The sequence below is a fragment of the Chiloscyllium plagiosum genome, unplaced genomic scaffold, assembly GCF_037043375.1.
Source record: "Chiloscyllium plagiosum isolate Xiang-an unplaced genomic scaffold, Cpla_swu_hap1 HiC_scaffold_40, whole genome shotgun sequence".
NCBI lineage: Eukaryota > Metazoa > Chordata > Chondrichthyes > Orectolobiformes > Hemiscylliidae > Chiloscyllium > Chiloscyllium plagiosum.
In genome coordinates this window covers 3121226-3139473 of record NW_028270178.1, presented here as the reverse complement: position 1 = coordinate 3139473, position 18248 = coordinate 3121226, and the positions used below count along the sequence as shown (strand labels likewise).

Sequence of the window (18248 nt, the reverse complement as noted above, 5' to 3'; positions counted from 1 at the left end):
GGGTCAGACAAAGGGTTCCCCTGCCCCTCACCCTCCATCCAGGGTCCCAGACAGTCCCTGTGGGTCAGACAGAGGGTTCCCCTGCCCCTCACCCTCCATCCAGGACCTCAAACAGTCCCTGTGGGTCAGACAGAGGGTTCCCCTGCCCCTCCCCCTCCATCCAGGACCCCAGACTGTCCCTGTGGGTCAGACAGAGGGGTCCCCTGCCCCTTACCCTCCATCCAGGACCCCAGACAGTCCCTGTGGGTCAGACAGAGGGTTCCCCTGCCCCTCACCCTCCATCCAGGACCCCAGACAGTCCCTGTGGGTCAGACAGAGGGTTCCCCTGCCCCTCACCCTCCATCCAGGCCCCCAGACAGTCCCTGTGGGTCAGACAGAGGGTTCCCCTGCCTCTCCGTCCATCCGAGTTTACTGCATCAGGAGTTCCCGGTGTGGTCTTCTTTCCATTGGGGAGACCGAACTTAAACTTGGGGAACCGTTCACCGAGCCTCAGAGCTGGGCCCGCCGTGGCTGACTGGACCTCCCGTTCTCCGCCCATTTCAATTCCCCTTCCCACTGTCTTTCCGACATGACCTTCGGTGACCTCCTCCTCTCCCACAACGAATCAGACCGCAAATTGGAGGATCAACTCATCTCCTTCCTGGGCGGCCCGGAGGACTCAATGTAGAGCCCTCCAGTCTCAAATAACCCCCCCCCCTCTGTCCTCTGACTCTCTTTCCTTCCCCTCCCCCTTCCCTTCCATCCATCCCTCCGATGGACCCTTCCTTCTCGCTCCCGACTGATTTAATACCTCCCATCAACCAACCAGGCCCTGCCCGCTACATGTGTTCACCTCCCGCTACCTCACCACTCCGTCCCTCTCCCCACCCACAACCCTTCTCCCGCCCCCCCCCCCCCACCTCAGCTCCCTCCCGCACCCAGCCCCAGCCCTGAAGAAGGGTCGCACCTGAAACGCGGACCCCTCCACCATCCTGATGCTCGCCGTGTTTTTTCCAGCCTCGCTCCCTGTCTACTTTGGATTTCCGACACCTGCTGGGTCTCGTTTTGTCTCTGACAGATCCGGGATCGGTGGACTGGCAGAGAGTGGGAATAAATCCGCCTGGTTCCGGGGCGAAATCGAAAGCCAGCAGGGTTTATTTGGAAGGAGAGGGTGATGACTGCGGATGCTGGAGGTCAGAGTCGAGAGGGCGGTGCTGGGAAAGCCCAGCAGGTCAGGCAGCCTCCGAGGAGCAGGAGAATCGACGTTTCAAGCATTCGCCCTTCAGAGCTTCTTGACAAAGCGTTTGGGCCCGAAACGTCGACTCTCGGGGTTTATTTGGAAGTGAAAGTGAGGTCTGCAGATGCTGGAGATCAGAGCTGGAAATGTGTTGCTGGAAAAGCGCAGCAGGTCAGGCAGCATCCAGGGAACAGGAGAATCGACGTTTCGGGCATAAGCCCTTCTTCAGGAATACTTATTTGGAAGTATAAAGATTCGGAGCGCTGCTCCTTCATCAGGCAGCTCGCGGAGCAGGGTCATAGGGCACAGAATTTACCGCAAAAGATCATAGCGTCATACAACGGATGCGATAAGGCAAGGCTGGACTGGCTTTCTTCTCTGGAGCATTGGAGGCTGAGGGGTGACCTTATAAATTCACGAGAGGCATGGATTAAGGAAACAGTCAAGGTCTTTTCCCAAGGGCAGGGGAGACCAAAACTAAAGGGCAGAGGTTTAAGGTGAACAGACCTAGATTTGGAAATGTCGGTGTTGGACTGGGGTGTACAAAGTTAAAAATCACACAGCACCAGGTTATAGTCCAACAGGTTTATGTGGAAAAACTAGCTTTCAGAGCGCTGCTCCTTCATCGGGTGGCTGTGGAGAATTTACAGCAAATGTTTACAGTGTGACGTAACTGAAATTATATATTGAAAGGGACCTGGATTGTTTGTTAAGTCTCTCATCTTTCTGAATGAACATGTTGGTTTCACTTCTATCATGTGTAAATCACAAAGCTTTTTTAAAAGTTAAAACCCCAACTGCACGAGAGGAGCCTGGATAGCTCAGTCGGTAGAGCATCAGACTTGTAATCTGAGAGTCCAGGGTTCAAGTCCCTGTTCAGGCGTGGCTTTTAAATTAGAGTTCTCCATCTTGTATCCAAACAATCGATGCATGACACGTTTAAACCTGATTTGTGGATGGGCGGCTCAGTGGTGAGCACCGCTGCCTCGCAGCACCAGGGTCCCAGGTTCGATTCCAGCCTGGGGGGCGACTGTGTGTGTGGAGTTTGCACATTCTCCCCGTGACAGCGTGGGTTTCATCCCATGGTCGAAAGATGTGCCAGTTAGGGTGAATTGGCCATGCTAAATTACCCATAGTGCTCAGGGATGTGTAGGTTAGGGTGGATTGGCCATGCTAAATTACCCATAGTGCCCAGGGATGTGCAGGTTAGGGTGGATTGGCCATGCTAAATTACCCATAGTGCTCAGGGATGTGCAGGTTAGGGTGGATTGGCCATGCTAAATTACCCATAGTGCTCAGGGATGTGCAGGTTAGGGTGAATTGGCCATGCTAAATTACCAATATTGCTCAGGGATGTGCAGGTTCGGGTGGATGGGCCATGCTAAATTACCCATAGTGTTCAGGGATGAGCAGGTTAGGATGGATTGGCCATGCTAAATTACCCATAGTGCTCAGGGATGTGCAGGTTCGGGTGGATGGGCCATGCTAAATTACCCATAGTGCTCAGGGATGTGCAGGTTAGGGTGGATTGGCCATGCTAAATTACCCATAGTGTTCAGGGATGAGCAGGTTAGGATGGATTGGCCATGCTAAATTACCCATAGTGCTCAGGGATGTGCAGGTTAGGGTGGATTGGCCATGCTAAATTACCCATAGTGCTCAGGGATGTGCAGGTTAGGGTGGATTGGCCATGCTAAATTACCCATAGTGCTCAGGGATGTGCAGGTTAGGGTGAATTGGCCATGCTAAATTACCCATAGTGTTCAGGGATGTGCAGGTTAAGGTGAATTGGCCATGCTAAATTACCCCATAGTGTTCAGGGATCTCAAGGTTAGGGTGGATTGGCCATGCTAAATTACCAATAGTGCTCAGGGATGTGTAGGTTAGGGTGGATTGGCCATGCTAAATTACCCATCGTGCTCAGAGATGTGCAGGTTAGGCAGGATTGGCCATGATAAATTACGCATAGTGTTCAGGGATCTCAAGGTTAGGGTGGATTGGCCGTGCAAAATTACCCATAGTACTCAGGGATGTGCAGGTGAGGCAGGATTGGCCATGCTAAATTACCCATAGTGTTCAGGGATGTGCAGGTTAGGGTGAATTGGCCATGCTAAATTACCCATCGTGTTCAGGGATGTGCAGGTTAGGGTGAATTAGCCATGCTAAATTACCCAGAGAGACCAGGGATGTGCAGGTTAGGGTGGATTGGCCATACTAAATTACCCATAGTGCCCAGGGATGTGTAGGTTAGAGTGGATTGGCCGTGCTAAATTACTCATAGTGTTCAGGGATGTGCAGGTAAGGTTGGATTGGCCATGCTAAATTACCCATAGTGTTCAGGGATATGCAGGTTAGGGTGGAATGGCCATGCTAAATTACCCTTAGTGCCCAGGGATGTGCAGGTTAGGGTGGATTGGCCATGCTAAATTACCCATACAGACCAGGGATGTGCAGGTTAGGGTGGATTGGCCATACTAAATTACCCATAGTGCCCAGGGATGTGCAGGTTAGGGTGGATTGGCCGTGCTAAATTACTCATAGTGTTCAGGGATGTGCAGGTAAGGTTGGATTGGCCATGCTAAATTACCCATAGTGTTCAGGGATATGCAGGTTAGGGTGGAATGGCCATGCTAAATTACCCTTAGTGCCCAGGGATGTGCAGGTTAGGGTGGATTGGCCATGCTAAATTACCCATAGAGACCAGGGATGTGCAGGTTAGGGTGGATTGGCCATACTAAATTACCCATAGTGCCCAGGGATGTGCAGGTTAGGGTGGATTGGCAATGCTAAATTACCCATAGTGTTCAGGGATGTCAAGGTTAGGGTGGATTGGCCATGCTAAATTACCCATAGTGTTCAGGGATGTGCAGGTTGGGTGGGTTGGCCATGCTAAATTACCCACAGTGCCCAGGGATGTGCAGGTTAGGGTAGATTGGCCATGCTAAATTACCAATAGTGCTCAGGGATGTGCAGGTTAGGATGGATTGGCCATGCTAAATTACCCATAGTGCTCAGGGATGTGCAGTTTAGGGTGGATTGGCTAAGCTAAATTACCCATAGTTCCCAGGGATGTGCAGGTTAGGGTGGATTGGCTATGCTAAATTACCCATAGTGCCCTGGGATGTGCAGGTTAGGGTGGATTGGCCATGCTAAATTACCCCATAGTGTTCAGGGATGTGCAGGTTAGGGTGGATTGTCCATGCTAAATTACCCATAGTGTTCAGGGATGAGCAGGTTAGGGTGGGTTGGCCATGCTAAACTACCCATAGTGCTCAGGGATGTGCAGGTTAGGGTGGATTGGCCATCCTAAATTACCCATAGAGCCCAGGGATGTGTAGTTTAGAGTGGATTGGCCATGCTAAATTACCCATAGTGTTCAGGGTTGTGCAGGTTAGGGTGGATTGGCCATGCTAAATTACCCATAGTGCTCAGGGATGTGCAGGGTAGGGTGGATTGGCCGTGCTAAATTACTCATAGTGTTCAGGGATGTGCAGGTTAGGTTGGATTGGCCATGCTAAATTACCCATAGTGTTCAGGGATGTGTAGGTTAGGGTGGATTGACCATGCTAAATTACCCATAGTGTTCAGGGATGTGTAGGTTAGGTTGGATTGGCCATGCTAAATTACCCATAGTGTTTAGGGATATGTAGGTTTGGGTGGGTTGGCCATGCTAAATTACCCATCGTGTTCAGGGATATGTAGGTTAGGATGGATTGGCCATGCTAAATTACCCATAGTGTTCAGGGATGTGTCGGTTCGGGTGGGTTGGTCATGCTAAATTATCCATCGTGTTCAGGGATATGTAGGTTAGGATGGATTGGCCATGCTAAATTACCCATAGTGTTTAGGGATATGTAGGTTTGGGTGGGTTGGCCATGCTAAATTACCCATAGTGTTCAGGGATGTGCAGGTTAGAGTGGATTGTCCAAGCTAAATTACCCATAGTGTTCAGGGATGTGCAGGCTAGGGTGGATTGGTAATGCTAAATTACCCCATAGTGCCCAGGGATGTGCAGTTTAGGGGTGGATTGGCAATGCTAAATTACCCATAGTGTTCAGGGATGTGCAGGTTAGAGTGGATTGCCCATGCTAAATTACCCATAGTGCCCAGGGATGTGCAGGTTAGGGGTGGATTGGCCGTGCTAAATTACCCATAGTGCCCAGGGATGTGCAGGTTAGGGGTGGATTGGCCGTGCTAAATTACCCATAGTGCCCAGGGATGTGCAGGTTAGGGTGGATTGGCCGTGCTAAATTACCCCATAGTGTTAGGTGCATTCGTCAGAGGCAAATGGGAGTGGTTGGGCTACTCTTTCGAGGGCCGGTGTGGACTTGTTGGGCCGAAAGGCCCACTGTAGAGAATCTAATCAGCTGGACTGACATGACACGAATTGTTAAAGTTCACTTGTGAACTATAAGATGAGAGACTTAACAAGCAATCCAGCTCTCTTTCAATACATAATTTCAGTTGCATCACACCGTAAACTTCTGCCATAAGTCTTACGGTCTTACACTCCACAACCAGCTGATGAAGGAGCAGTGCTCCGAAAGCTAGTGCTTCCAAATATACCTGTCGGATTATAGGGGCGGCACGGTGTTTAGCACTGCTGCCTCACAGCGCCAGAGACGCAGGTTCAATTCCCTGCCTCAGGCGACTGACTGACTGCGTGGAGTTTGCACATCCTCCCCGCGTCTGCGTGGGCTTCCTCCCACAGTCCAAAGACGTGAAGGACAGGTGGATTGACCATGCTAAACTGCCCCTGTCGTTGGGTGAAATGTCGGGGAATGGGTCTGGGTGGGTGGTACTTCGGCGTGGAATTGCTGGGCCGAAGCGCCTGTTTCCACACTGTCGGGGAATCTAATCTTTACACCCAGTGTTGCGTGACTTTCAAGACTGCTGTCTTTTCGGGTGGGTTGACGGGTTTCGATTTATTAATACGGAACTTTCAGGGTGGTCGCTGGGGCCCGGTGGAGTTAGGCAGGGATCAGTGTTGGGGACACAGCCATTCACCACTGTACATTGAGAAACTGAATGAAGGAGTTCTGGGCATTTCTGCCAAGTTTTTTGCAAAGTTAAAAATCACACAACACCAGGTTATAGTCCAACAGGTTTAATTGGAAGCACACTAGCTTTCGGAGCGACGCTCCTTTATCAGGCGATAGTGGAGGGCTCGATCGTAACACAGAATTTATAACAAAATTTAACTGAAATTATACATTGAAGAATTGATTGTCTGTTAAGCCTTTCATCTGTTAGAATACAGTGATAGTTTCATTTCTTTCATGTGTAAATCACAAAACCTTTTTTTTAAAAAGTTGCATTCTCGGGTTAGCTGTTAACAATGGTGATAGCTAGACAATATGTTGAAGGTGTTGGCCCCCTGTGTTCTCTGTCTGTGACCTGATTGATTCTAATCTAAAAAGTGAGATAACAGAGTTTTACATAGATTCATGCAGTTTTTGAGCTCAGAGTTCTACATGAATGTATGCAGTTTTTGAGCAAAGTGCAATGTAACTCTGCAAGTACAAATTCACCCCACAAAATATATGCGTGCATGTGGGTCTTTGTCTGTGTGTGTCTGTTGGGGTGGGGATTGTGAGTGTGAGAAAGTGTGTGTGTGTGTGTGTGTGTAGTGAGTGCAGAGTGTCTGTGAGGGGGTGCATGTGTGAGTGTGTGTGTCTGTAAGGGTGTGTGTGGGTTTCTGTGTGTACCTGTGTGTGAGGTGAGTGCAGAGTGTCTTAAGTCTGTGAGGGGGTGCATGTGTGAGTGTGTGTGTCTGTAAGGGTGTGTGTGGGTATCTGTGTGTACCTGTGTGTGAGGTGAGTGCAGAGTGTCTGTGAGGGGGTGCATGTGTGAGTGTGTGTGTCTGTAAGGGGGTGTGTGGGTTTCTGTGTGTACCTGTGTGTGAGGTGAGTGCAGAGTGTCTTAAGTCTGTGAGGAGGTGCATGTGTGAGTGTGTGTGTCTGTAAGGGGGTGTGTGGGTGTCTGTGTGTGTGTGGGGGGTGAGTGCAGTGTCTTAAGTCTGTGAGGAGGTGCATGTGTGAGTGTGGGTGTCTGTAAGGGTGTGTGTGGGTGTCTGTGTGTGTGTGAGGTGAGTGCAGAGTGTCTTAAGTCTGTGAGGGGGTGCATGTGTGAGTGTGTGTGTCTGTAAGGGGGTGTGTGGGTATCTGTGTGTACCTGTGTGTGTGTGTGGGGGGTGAGTGCAGTGTCTTAAGTCTGTGAGGAGGTGCATGTGTGAGTGTGTGTGTCTGTAAGGGGGTGTGTGGGTGTCTGTGTGTGTGTGTGAGGTGAGTGCAGAGTGTCTTAAGTCTGTGAGGAGGTGCATGTGTGAGTGTGGGTGTGTGTAAGGGTGTGTGTGGGTGTCTGTGTGTACCTGTGTGTGTGTGTGTGTGTGTGTGTGAGGTGAGTGCAGAGTGTCTTAAGTCTGTGAGGGGGTGCATGTGTGAGTGTGTGTGTCTGTAAGGGGGTGTGTGGGTGTCTGTGTGTACCTGTGTGTGTGTGAGGTGAGTGCAGAGTGTCTTAAGTCTGTGAGGAGGTGCATGTGTGAGTGTGTGTGTCTGTAAGGGGGTGTGTGGGTGTCTGTGTGTGTGTGGGGGGTGAGTGCAGTGTCTTAAGTCTGTGAGGAGGTGCATGTGTGAGTGTGTGTGTCTGTAAGGGGGTGTGTGGGTGTCTGTGTGTGTGTGTGGGGTGAGTGCAGAGTGTCTTAAGTCTGTGAAGAGGTGCATGTGTGAGTGTGTGTGTCTGTAAGGGGGTGTGTGGGTGTCTGTGTGTACCTGTGTGTGTGTGTGTGTGTGTGTGTGTGTGGGGTGAGTGCAGAGTGTCTTAAGTCTGTGAGGAGGTGCATGCGTGAGTGTGTGTGTCTGTAAGGGTGTGTGTGGGTGTCTGTGTGTACCTGTGTGTGTGTGTGTGTGTGAGGTGAGTGCAGAGTGTCTTAAGTCTGTGAGGAGGTGCATGTGTGAGTGTGTGTGTCTGTAAGGGGGTGTGTGGGTGTCTGTGTGTGTGTGGGGGGTGAGTGCAGTGTGTCTTAAGTCTGTGAGGGGGTGCATGTGTGAGTGTGTGTGTCTGTAAGGGGGTGTGTGGGTGTCTGTGTGTGTGTGTGGGGTGAGTGCAGAGTGTCTTAAGTCTGTGAGGAGGTGCATGTGTGAGTGTGTGTGTCTGTAAGGGGGTGTGTGGGTGTCTGTGTGGGGGGTGAGTGCAGAGTGTCTTAAGTCTGTGAGGAGGTGCATGTGTGAGTGTGGTGCAATGGTGGTCACCTGTAATGTGACATGAACCCGAGGTCCTCCCTGTGGGTACCAAACTCAGCTATTTTTTTGTGCAGGATTGACACTCAGTTGCTGGGGGAGGGCAAGCCCCGCCCCTTGACCCCCACACGTCCTCACAGGGGTCACCGACACCACATTCAGCCAATTTGACCCCACCCTTTCGTTCCAAACTCCCCGCGGCCGGTCGACTCGAACACCTTACGGCCCATTTTGCCGGCGGACACGGGACTTTTCTCTCTCCGAACACAATTAATTTGAGAGTCGAGCGGCTCCGTCGCCAGGGCGCATGCGCGAAGCCCCGCAGCGCGGGTTTCCCCCTGCTCCCTCCTGACGTAAACTCCCGAAGGCGCCGCGAGAGCAAGTTCAAATGCTGATCCGTCACCGCCTCCCGACCCGTCAAAGGTGAAAATAACCACGGTGGAGGCGCGTTTTGGAAGTGGGTGGGAAGAACAAAAATGGCGGCTTCCTCCTTTCTCACCACGGAGCTGAGGTCGGCGGGGGGGGTGGGTGCCAGCACTCGTCGTCACATCCGGCCGACCAAAGATGGCGTCCCGAGGGGGATCACTGAGAAGCCGAGGAGGGCGGGGCCGCCGGAGAATCAAAGATGGCGTCCCCGAGGGGGATCACTGAGAAGCCGAGGAGGGCGGGCCGCGGGAGAATCAAAGATGGCGTCCCGAGGGGATCACTGAGGAGGGCGGGCCGCCGGAGAATCAAAGATGGCGTCCCGAGAGGGATCACTGAGAAGCCGAGGAGGGCGGGCCGCCGGAGAATCAAAGATGGCGTCCCCTTGGCGGGCGCTGCCGCCGTGATGCCTGGAGCGAGCGAGCGAGCGAGAGAGCGCGGGTAGGATCAAAGATGGCCGCCGCCCGGGCCGAGTCTCCGTCAGCGGGCCGTTGCGCGTCATCATCCGGCGACGGCAGGGATCATCAAAGATGGCGCTGCTGCTGAGGTCAGTGAGCCTGGCTCCTCCAGAGGAGTTTCATTATTATATTATAGAGATGTACAGGAGGGAATCAGACCCTTCGGCCCGTCCCAGCCTAGTCCCCCCCCTGCCAGCACCCGGCCCATATCCCTCCAAACCCCTTCCTATCCATATACCCATCCAGATGCCTCTTAAATGCTGTAATTGTACCAGCCCCCACCACATCCTCTGGCAGCTCATTCCATACCCGTACCACCCTCTGGGTGAAAACGTTGCCCCTTAGGTCTCTTTTATATCTTTCCCCTCTCACCCTAAACCTATGCCCCTCTAGTTCTGGACTCCCCCAACCCCAGGGGAAAAGACTTTGTGTATTTACCCTATCCGTGCCCCTCATAATTTAGTAAACCTCTATAAGGTCACCCCTCAGCCTCCGACGCTCCAGGGAAAACAGCCCCAGTCTGTTCAGCCTCTCCCTGTAGCTCAGACCCTCCAACCCTGGCAACATCCTTGTAAATCTTTTCTGAACCCTTTCAAGTTTCACAACATCTTTCCGATAGGAAGGAGACCAGAATTGCACGCAATATTCCAACAGTGGCCTAACCAATGTCCTGTACAGGCCGCAATATGACCTCCCCAACTCCCGTACTCAATACTCTGATCGATTAAAGGAGGGGAAAGTGAGGTCTGCAGATGCTGGAGATCAGAGCTGAAAATGTGTTGCTGGAAAAGCGCAGCAGGTCGGGCAGCATCCAGGGAGCAGGAGAATCGACATTTCGGGCGTGAGCCCTTCTTCAGGAATGGGCTGCATTCCTGAAGAAGGGCTCACGCCCGAAACGTCGATTCTCCTGTTCCCTGGATGCGGCCCGACCTGCTGCGCTTTTCCAGCAACACATTTTCAGCTCTGACCAATAAATGAAAGCATGCCAAACGCCGCCTTCACTATCCTATCTACCTGCGACTCCACTTTCATGGAGTTATGAACTGCAACAATTCTTTAAAGGAACTCTGATTCTGTGGAAGTTGTTCGCATTGACCAATGACAGCAGAATTCAAGGAAGTCAGATAGATCCATTGTAATACAATATGTTGTCCAATGGTTTCATGAAGGCTTTGTATGTATTGTTGCAATAGTTATCGAACTGTCAAATTGCAATTTTTTTTCCTTCTTAATTTATTCCTTAACTGTGTCTGTTTGCCCGTGTGAGAGAGGAGGTTTCGCTGAAAAGAAAATTAGATAGTTCAGTGGTGTTTGACTAAAGCCATGTTAATAACAACTATATATTCAAGATGTATTATTTGAAAAGGTGAGAAACTTAAGCAGTTTGCAGGAGTAGTGAATATTTTATGTTCGTTGTGTTGCAACTCAAACAATAGGGTAATTTGGTTTGACCGGCTTCTGTATGATGTAAGAACATTCAGAGGGTCAGTACTGAGGGAGCACCGCACTGTCGGAGGGTCAGTACTGAGGGAGTGCCGCACTGTCGGAGGGTCAGTACTGAGGGAGTGCCGCACTGTCGGAGGGTCAGTACTGAGGGAGTGCCGCACTGTCGGAGGGTCAGTACTGAGGGAGTGCCGCACTGTCGGAGGGTCAGTACTGAGGGAGTGCCGCACTGTCGGAGGGTCAGTACTGAGGGAGTGCCGCACTGTCGGAGGGTCAGTACTGAGGGAGTGCCGCACTGTCGGAGGGTCAGTACTGAGGGAGTGCCGCACTGTCGGAGGGTCAGTACTGAGGGAGTGCCGCACTGTCGGAGGGTCAGTACTGAGGGAGGGCCGCACTGTCCGAGGGTCAGTACTGAGGGAGTTCCGCACTGTCGGAGGGTCAGTACTGAGGGAGTGCCGCACTGTCGGAGGGTCAGTACTGAGGGAGCGCCGCACTGTCGGAGGGTCAGTACTGAGGGAGTGCCGCACTGTCGGAGGGTCAGTACTGAGGGAGTGCCGCACTGTCGGAGGGTCAGTACTGAGGGAGTGCCGCACTGTCGGAGGGACAGTACTGAGGGAATGCATCACTGTCGGAGGGACAGTGCTGAGGGAGTGCCGCACTGTCGGAGGGTCAGTGCTGAGGGAGCGCCGCACTGTCGGAGGGTCAGTACTGAGGGAGGGTCAGTACTGAGGGAGGGCCGCACTGAGGGAGGGTCAGTACTGAGGGAGCGCCGCACTGTCGGAGGGTCAGTACTGAGGGAGGGCCGCACTGTCGGAGGGTCAGTACTGAGGGAGTGCCGCACAGTCGGAGGGTCAGTACTGAGGGAGCGCCGCACTGTCTGAGGGTCAGTACTGAGGGAGGGCCGCACTGTCGGAGGGTCAGTGCTGAGGGAGTGCCGCACTGTCGGAGGGTCAGTGCTGAGGGAGTGCCGCACTGTCGGAGGGTCAGTGCTGAGGGAGTGCCGCACTGTCGGAGGGTCAGTGCTGAGGGAGTGCCGCACTGTCGGAGGGTCAGTGCTGAGGGAGTGCCGCACTGTCGGAGGGTCAGTGCTGAGGGAGTGCCGCACTGTCGGAAGATCAGTGCTGAGGGAGTGCCGCACTGTCGGAGGATCAGTGCTGAGGGAGTGCCGCACTGTCGGAGGGTCAGTGCTGAGGGAGTGCCGCACTGTCGGAGGGTCAGTGCTGAGGGAGTGCCGCACTGTCGGAGGGTCAGTGCTGAGGGAGTGCCGCACTGTCGGAGGGTCAGTGCTGAGGGAGTGCCGCACTGTCGGAAGATCAGTGCTGAGGGAGTGCCGTACTGTCGGAGGATCAGTGCTGAGGGAGGGCCGCACTGTCGGAGGGTCAGTGCTGAGGGAGGGCCGCACTGTCGGAGGGTCAGTGCTGAGGGAGTGCCGCACTGTCGGAGGGTCAGTACTGAGGGAGTGCCGCACTGTCGGAGGGTCAGTACTGAGGGAGTGCCGCACTGTCGGAGGGTCAGTACTGAGGGAGTGCCGCACTGTCGGAGGGTCAGTACTGAGGGAGTGCCGCACTGTCGGAGGGACAGTACTGAGGGAATGCATCACTGTCGGAGGGACAGTGCTGAGGGAGTGCCGCACTGTCGGAGGGTCAGTGCTGAGGGAGCGCCGCACTGTCGGAGGGTCAGTACTGAGGGAGGGTCAGTACTGAGGGAGGGCCGCACTGAGGGAGGGTCAGTACTGAGGGAGCGCCGCACTGTCGGAGGGTCAGTACTGAGGGAGGGTCAGTACTGAGGGAGGGCCGCACTGTCGGAGGGTCAGTACTGAGGGAGTGCCGCACTGTCGGAGGGTCAGTACTGAGGGAGCGCCGCACTGTCTGAGGGTCAGTACTGAGGGAGGGCCGCACTGTCGGAGGGTCAGTGCTGAGGGAGTGCCGCACTGTCGGAGGGTCAGTGCTGAGGGAGTGCCGCACTGTCGGAGGGTCAGTGCTGAGGGAGTGCCGCACTGTCGGAGGGTCAGTACTGAGGGAGGGCCGCACTGTCGGAGGGTCAGTACTGAGGGAGAGCCGCACTGTCGGAGGGTCAGTACTGAGGGAGTTCCGCACTGTCGGAGGATCAGTGCTGAGGGAGGGCTGCACTGAGCTGAGGGTTGAATTTAGTTTCCTTTCTGTCTCTCTCACAGGTGTCTCGGCCATCCGTTGTTACGGCCCCCAGTCGCTCCTGTGTTAAGCAGGCAATGGTGAGTGTTGATGGGTGGGAGGGGTTGTATGGTGTTGGGGGTTTGGGAGGGGGTCCCACAGTTTGTGGAGTGTAGTGTGGGGTGGCTCACTGTTTACCAGGGAGGGCGGTTTCTCAGGGTGAGGGAGTGAGGGGTCTCTCAGGGTGAGGGAGTGAGGGGTCTCTCAGGGTGAGGGAGTGAGGGGGTCTCTGAGGGTGAGGGAGTGAGGGGTCTCTCGGGGTGAGGGAGTGAGGGGTCTCTCGGGATGAGGGAGTGAGGGGGTCTCTCAGGGTGAGGGAGTGAGGGGTCTCTCAGGGTGAGGGAGTGAGGGGGTCTCTGAGGGTGAGGGAGTGAGGGGTCTCTCAGGGTGAGGGATTGAGGGGTCTCTCGGGGTGCGGGAGTGAGGGGTCTCTCAGGGTGAGGGAGTGAGGGGTCTCTCAAGGTGAGGGAGTGAGGGGTCTCAGGGTGAGGGAGTGAGGGGTCTCTCAGGGTGAGGGAGTGAGGGGTCTCTCAGGGTGAGGGTGTGAGGGGTCTCTCGGGGTGAGGGTGTGAGGGGTCTCTCGGGGTGAGGGAGTGAGGGGTCTCTCAGGGTGAAGGAGTGAGGGGTCTCTCAGGGTGAGGGAGTGAGGGGTCTCTCAGGGTGAGGGAGTGAGGGGTCTCTCAGGGTGAGGGAGTGAGGGGTCTCTCAGGGTGAGGGAGTGAGGGGTCTCTCAGGGTGAGGGAGTGAGGGGTCTCTCAGGGTGAGGGTGTGAGGGGTCTCTCGGGGTGAGGGAGTGAGGGGGTCGCTCAGGGTGAGGGAGTGAGGGGGTTGCTCAGGGTGAGGGAGTGAGGGTGTTTCTCAGGGTGAGGGAGTGAGGGGTCTCTCAGGGGGTGAGGGAGTGAGGGGTCTCTCGGGATGAGGGTGTGAGGGGGTCTCAGGGGTTTAGGGAGTGAGGGGGTCTTGGGAGGGTGAGGGAGTGAGGGGGTCTCTCAGGGTGAGTGAGTGAGGGGATCTCTCAGGGGGTGAGGGAGTGAGGGGTCTCTCAGGGTGAGGGAGTGAGGGGGTATCTCAGGGTGAGGGGATCTCTGAGGGAGTGAGGGGTCTCTCAGGGTGAGGGAGTGAGGGGATCTCTCAGGGTGAGGGAGTGAGGGGTCTCTTGGGGTGAGGGAGTGAGGGGATTTCTCAGGGGTGAGGGAGTGAGGGGTCTCTCAGGGTGAGGGAGTGAGGGGTCTCTCAGGGTGAGGGAGTGAGGGGATCTCTCAGGGTGAGGGAGTGAGGGGATCTCTCAGGGTGAGGGAGTGAGGGGTCTCTTGGGGTGAGGGAGTGAGGGGATCTCTCAGGGTGAGGGAGTGTGGTGTCTCTCAGGGTGAGGGAGTGAGGGGATCGCTCAGGGTGAGGGAGTGAGGGGATCGCTCAGGGTGAGGGAGTGAGGGGTCTCTTGGGGTGAGGGAGTGAGGGGATCTCTCAGGGTGAGGGAGTGAGGGGATCTCTCAGGGTGAGGGAGTGAGGGGATCTCTCAGGGTGAGGGAGTGAGGGGATCTCTCAGGGTGAGGGAGTGAGTGGTCTCTTGGGGTGAGGGAGTGAGGGGTCTCTCGGGGTGAGGGGATCTCTCAGGGTGAGGGAGTGAGGGGTCTCTTGGGGTGAGAGAGTGAGGGTATATCTCAGGGGGTGATGGAGTGAGGGGTCTCAGGGTGAGGGAGTGAGGGGGTCTCTCAGGGGGTGAGGGAGTGAGGGGGTCTCTCAGGGTGAGGGAGTGAGGGGGTCTCTCAGGGGTGATGGAGTGAGGGGTCTCTCAGGGGGTGAGGGAGTGAGGGGTCTCTCAGGGGGTGAGGGAGTGAGGGGTCTCTCAGGGGGGTGATGGAGTGAGGGGTCTCTCAGGGGGGTGATGGAGTGAGGGGTCTCTCAGGGTGAGGGAGTGAGGGGTCTCTCAGGGTGAGGGAGTGAGGGGGTCTCTCAGGGTGAGGGAGTGAGGGGGTCTCTCAGGGGGTGAGGGAGTGAGGGGTCTCTTGGGGTGAGGGAGTGAGGGGTCTCTCAGGGGGTGAGGGAGTGAGGGGTCTCTCAGGGGATGAGGGAGTGAGGGGTCTCTCAGGGGATGAGGGAGTGAGGGGTCTCTCGGAGTGAGGGGGTCTCTCAGGGTGCGGGAGTGAGGGGTCTCTCAGGGTGAGGGAGTGAGGGGGTCTCTCAGGGTGAGGGGATCTCTGAGGGAGTGAGGGGTCTCTCAGGGTGAGGGAGTGAGGGGATCTCTCAGGGTGAGGGAGTGAGGGGATCTCTCAGGGTGAGGGAGTGAGGGGTCTCTCAGGGTGAGGGAGTGAGGGGTCTCTCAGGGTGAGGGAGTGAGGGGTCTCTCAGGGTGAGGGAGTGAGGGGTCTCTCAGGGTGAGGGGTCTCGGTGAGGGAGTGAGGGGTCTCTCAGGGTGAGGGAGTGAGGGGTCTCTCAGGGTGAGGGGTCTCAGGGTGAGGGAGTGAGGGGGTATCTCAGGGTGAGGGAGTGAGGGGTCTCTCGGGGTGAGGGAGTGAGGGGGTCTCTCAGGGTGAGGGAGTGAGGGGTCTCTCAGGGTGAGGGAGTGAGGGGTCTCTCGGGGTGAAGGAGTGAGGGGTCTCTCGGGATGAGAGTGTGAGGGGGTCTCAGGGGTTTAGGGAGTGAGGGGGTCTTGGGAGGGTGAGGGAGTGAGGGGGTCTTGGGAGGGTGAGGGAGTGAGGGGGTCTCTCAGGGTGAGGGAGTGAGGGGGTCTCTCAGGGTGAGGGAGTGAGGGGGTCTCTCAGGGTGAGGGAGTGAGGGGATCTCTCAGGGTGAGGGAGTGAGGGGTCTCTTGGGGTGAGGGAGTGAGGGGATCTCTTGGGGTGAGGGAGTGAGGGGATCTCTCAGGGTGAGGGAGTGAGGGGTCTCTCAGGGTGAGGGAGTGAGGGGTCTCTCAGGGTGAGGGAGTGAGGGGTCTCTCAGGGTGAGGGAGTGAGGGGATCTCTCAGGGTGAGGGAGTGAGGGGTCTCTCAGGGTGAGGGAGTGAGGGGTCTCTCAGGGTGAGGGAGTGAGGGGTCTCTCAGGGTGAGGGAGTGAGGGGATCTCTCAGGGTGAGGGAGTGAGGGGTCTCTTGGGGTGAGAGAGTGAGGGGATCTCTCAGATGGTGAGGGAGTGAGGGGGTCTCTCAGGGGGTGAGGGAGTGAGGGGGTCTCTCAAGGGGTGAGGGAGTGAGGGGGTCTCTCAGGGTGAGGGATGTGAGGGGGTCTCTCAAGGGGTGAGGGAGTGAGGGGGTCTCTCAGGGTGAGGGAGTGAGGGGTCTCTCTGGGGTGAGGGAGTGAGGGGTCTCTCAGGGTGTGAGGGAGTGAGGGGTCTCTCAGGGGGTGAGGGAGTGAGGGGTCTCTCAGGGGGTGAGGGAGTGAGGGGTCTCTCAGGGGGTGAGGGAGTGAGGGGTCTCTCAGGGGGTGAGGGAGTGAGGGGTCTCTCAGGGGGTGAGGGAGTGAGGGGTCTCTCAGGGGGTGAGGGAGTGAGGGGTCTCTCAGGGGGTGAGGGAGTGAGGGGTCTCTCAGGGGGTGAGGGAGTGAGGGGTCTCTCAGGGGGTGAGGGAGTGAGGGGTCTCTCAGGGGGTGAGGGAGTGAGGGGTCTCTCAGGGGGTGAGGGAGTGAGGGGTCTCTCAGGGGGTGAGGGAGTGAGGGGTCTCTCAGGGGGTGAGGGAGTGAGGGGTCTCTCGGGGTGAGGGAGTGAGGGGTCTATCAGGGGGTGAGGGAGTGAGGGGTCTCTCGGGGTGAGGGAGTGAGGGGTCTCTCAGGGGGTGAGGGAGTGAGGGGTCTCTCAGAGTGAGGGAGTGAGGGGGGTCTCTCAGAGTGAGGGGTCTCTCAGGGGGTGAGGGAGTGAGGGTTCTCTCAGGGGGTGAGGGAGTGAGGGGTCTCTCAGGGGGTGAGGGAGTGAGGGGTCTCTCAGGGGGTGAGGGAGTGAGGGGTCTCTCGGGGGTGAGGGAGTGAGGGGTCTCTCGGGGGTGAGGGAGTGAGGGGTCTCTCGGGGTGAGGGAGTGAGGGGTCTATCAGGGGGTGAGGGAGTGAGGGGTCTCTCGGGGTGAGGGAGTGAGGGGTCTCTCAGGGGGTGAGGGAGTGAGGGGTCTCTCGGAGTGAGGGGGGTCTCTCAGAGTGAGGGGTCTCTCAGGGGGTGAGGGAGTGAGGGTTCTCTCAGGGGGTGAGGGAGTGAGCGGTCTCTCAGGGGGTGAGGGAGTGAGGGGTCTCTCAGGGGGTGAGGGAGTGAGGGGTCTCTCGGGGGTGAGGGAGTGAGGGGTCTCTCGGGGTGAGGGAGTGAGGGGTCTCTCGGGGTGAGGAAGTGAGGGGTCTCTCAGGGGGTGAGGGAGTGAGGGGTCTCTCAGGGGGTGATGGAGTGAGGGGTCTCTCAGGGGGTGAGGGAGTGAGGGTCTCTCAGGGGGTGAAGGAGTGAGGGGTCTCTCAGGGGGTGAGGGAGTGAGGGTTCTCTCAGGGGGTGAGGGAGTGAGGGTTCTCTCAGGGGGTGAGGGAGTGAGGGTTCTCTCAGGGGGTGAGGGAGTGAGGGGTCTCTCAGGGGGTGAGGGGAGTGAGGGGTCTCTGAGGGGGTGAGGGAGTGAGGGGTCTCTCAGGGGGTGAGGGAGTGAGGGGTCTCTCAGGGGGTGAGGGAGTGAGGGGTCTCTCGGGGTGAGGGAGTGAGGGGGTCTCTCAGGGTGAGGGAGTGTGGGTTCTCTCAGGGGGTGAGGGAGTGAGGGTTCTCTCGGGGTGAGGGAGTGAGGGTCTCTCGGGGTGAGGGAGTGAGGGGGTCTCTCAGGGTGAGGGAGTGAGGGGGTCTCTCAGTGAGGGGTCTCTCAGGTGGTTGGAGGGAGTGAGGGGTCTCTCAGGGTGAGGGAGTGGAGGGGGTCTCTCAGGGAGTGAGGGGGTCTCTCAGGGAGTGAGGGGGTCTCTCAGGGAGTGAGGGGGTCTCTCAGGGGGTGAGGGGGTCTCTCATGGAGTGAGGGGGTCTCTCAGGGAGTGATGGAGTGAGGGGGTCTCTCAGGGAGTGAGGGGGTCTCAGGGGGTGAGGGGGGTCTCTCATGGAGTGAGGGGGTGTCTCAGGGAGTGAGGGAGTGAGGGGGTCTCTCAGGGAGTGAGGGGGTCTCTCAGGGGGTGAGGGGGTCTCTCAGGAGAGAGGGGGTCTCTCAGGGGGTGAGGGAGTGAGGGGGTCTCTCAGGGGGTGAGGGAGTGAGGGGGTCTCTCAGGGGGTGAGGGGGTTTCTCAGGGAGTGAGGGGGTCTCTCTGGGTGAGGGAGTGAGGGGGTCTCTCGGGGGGGTGAGGGAGTGAGG

General features: G+C 56.6%; 1 non-coding gene across 1 annotated transcript; it reads left to right on the top strand.

The window, feature by feature from the left end:
- The first annotated feature begins 2026 nt into the window (after positions 1-2026).
- On the top strand, positions 2027-2099 carry trnat-ugu (transfer RNA threonine (anticodon UGU)). The gene has a single exon. It is a non-coding gene; the product is annotated as a tRNA-Thr (tRNA).
- Positions 2100-18248: the final 16149 nt, after the last annotated feature.